The sequence below is a fragment of the Lissotriton vulgaris genome, unplaced genomic scaffold (assembly GCF_964263255.1).
Source record: "Lissotriton vulgaris unplaced genomic scaffold, aLisVul1.2 SCAFFOLD_2242, whole genome shotgun sequence".
Taxonomy (NCBI): Eukaryota; Metazoa; Chordata; class Amphibia; order Caudata; family Salamandridae; genus Lissotriton; species Lissotriton vulgaris.
In genome coordinates this window covers 148,226-150,920 of record NW_028241913.1, presented here as the reverse complement: position 1 = coordinate 150,920, position 2,695 = coordinate 148,226, and positions in this window count along the sequence as shown.

The following is a 2,695-nucleotide window of genomic DNA, read 5'->3' as shown; positions in this document are numbered from 1 at the left end:
GTGAGTGTGCCAACTAAGTTGTCACGCCCCTCAGAACCCAGGGTTAACCCTACTAAACCCTTGGGGGGCGCACTACCACTGCTGGCTGTACTAGGGGGCACAGGTGCCTTAGGGGCTGCAGTGGCAGGAGTCTGCCCTCCTCCTTTCTTGGTGCACTCACTAAACCAGTGAGATTTACTTTTACAGTACTGGCACCATCGTTTGGATTGGCCTTCTTTCTTCTTTTGGGGAGCCTGACCCCCACCCTCTTTGGGTTGTTGGGGACCTGTCGAAGACTTCTGGTCATTTTGTTCCCCCTTTGAATCTTTACCCTTCTGGTCTGCTTTCTTCTGACCACCTTGATTCTGGCCCTGGTTCTGCTTAACTCTCGTACGAACCCATCTGTCTGCCTTCTTTCCCAATTCTTGGGGAGAGGTCAGATCCGAGTCGACAAGATGCTGATGCAACAACTGGTTCTGACAATTGTTTAAAATTTGTTCTCTCATCATCAAATTATACAATCCATCGTAATCAGTAACCTTACTGCCCAGCAACCAGCCCTCAAAAGCCTTAGTGGCACAATCGACAAAGTCAGACCAATCTTGAGACTGCGTTTTCTGGGTATCCCTGAACAGCACCCTGTACTGCTCAGTGGTTAGGCCGAACCCTTCAACGAGTGTAGTTTTCAAGACTTGGTAATTGTTAGCGTCCTCTACCCTTGTGGTGAGGAGCTTGTCTCTTCCTTTTCCTTCAAAGGAGAGCCACAAGATAGCTGCCCACTGACTCTGGGGAACGCCTTGCACAGTGCAGGCCCTCTCCAACGCAGTAATCCATTTGTGGATGTCGTCCCCTTGTTTAAAGGGGGGCACTATCTTCCCAAGGTGTTTCGTATCGAAACTCTTTTCCCTATTACTAGGTACATTGCTGACACCAGTGGGGACTACCCCACTTAACTTTTGCTCTCTCGCAAAGGCAAGCCTTTCTTTGGCCAGGGCAAGTTCTTCCCTTTCGATCCGCAGATTAGCTGCCTTTTCCTTAGCTTCGTACACTCTTCGTTGCGGGGACGTCATCCCTCTCTGCGAAGAGTTGTGAGAGCCATTGGTGCGAAGGGATCTGCGCGAATCTCTGGACAGAGATCGGGCTCGTCCGTTCCCAATGTTAAGCTGACCTGACAGTGGTCCCGGGGGTCCCCCAGTACTGCTGTCATGTTTGCTTAAGTTGGACCTGCTTAGTCTGACGACTTCTACCTGTCCCTTTTCTGCCTCATCCCCAGAGGGATCCTCATCCTCATCATCCTCCGCATCCTCGTTGTCGGCTGCGAGGTGGATGAGGTCAGGATCGTCTCTGGTTCCCTCGAGGGGAGGCATGTCTCCTTCTGGATTAGAAGAGCTAAGATGGGTCTCAGCTTTTCTGGCATCATAAGTCTCCAAGAGACCAATCAGAAAGGACGTAGTGGGGTTGGACCCCTGCTTGATCTTCCGGGAGTGACACACCTGTCTTAACTCCTTGAAGCTCAGCGCAGTATATCTTGAGAGGATGACCTGTGGAGGGTCAACTGACACAAGGGGAGACTCAGAGTTTCCTCCTTTGTCCGACATACTGTTTCTAGTGTGGTGTAAGTGATGCACCTACCTACACTATGTGTTTACCTACTGATCCCTTGCTAAGAGTTGTAGCCAAGGTGTGCTAAGCCTTGAGGAGCTACAACAGCTGGTTCAGTAGAACTCAGAGTATTCTAAGCTTTAGTTATATGTACTAACAGTACTCGTGTGATCTTTCAACAAGATATTCTTAGGATACGTGTGGTAAAACAACAGCAAGCTCAAATCCCAACCGCTGCTCACCAATGTGAGAAGTTGGCCCGATATGCAACGTTCGCTATTCTAGCGACCGCTATGTATCGTTCCAACGACCCTTATGGTGTTTGGTTGTAAGTCAACCTATAGACCAGCTATCCTAGTAGCGTGGATACGAGCAGTCTAAGGCTAAAGACTCGAGAGGGCGCGTTAAGCCAGCTGTTTACCACACACGTACTCCTTGAACACCCAGTGAAAGGACACCACACAAGTGTTATGAAAATAAACAATATATTTATTAAGAATCACAACAGCCCTGTACTCTTTATGAGGACAGGGTACTAAGCACAAACCAAATCTCTTAGGCAAATACTTCAAGTGCACAGTTTAAAAACAAGTGTCCGGGGACACGGAAAGGTTAAGGTCTCGGGCGGACCCGATAAGGCAAGTCGGAAGCGAGGGACTCGGGACCCTAGAGTAAAGAGGCTATGCAGGCACCGAAATGCCGAGTTACCTAGCCACGAGGGCTGCGGCTGCACAAGTCTTACAGGCGTCGGGGTCTTCGCTGACGAGCCAGGAGCCGGAAGAAAGGAGTTGCTGGCCGGCGACCAGTGCTGAATAGTTCGGAGAGATCCAAGCCTGGATCAGAAAGTGATGACACCTGAAGCAGAGGGGACCAAGTTCGTACTACTAGCCAGTAGTTTAGAGTGGTACCAGGAAGGCACCGGTTGGCCGTCACCTCGACTAGGTGAGTGGGCGACGCTAGGCTCTGCAGTCTCACGGACCAGGAGGCGTTGTCGGCGACCACGGTGGAGGTGCGAGCTGTCCCACGAAGGATGATGCTGTCGGCGTCGCTGGGCCCAGGATGGGGCAACAAGCCTTGGCAGTTCTCAGGGCCACGTGGTGGGCCTAAGATGGCG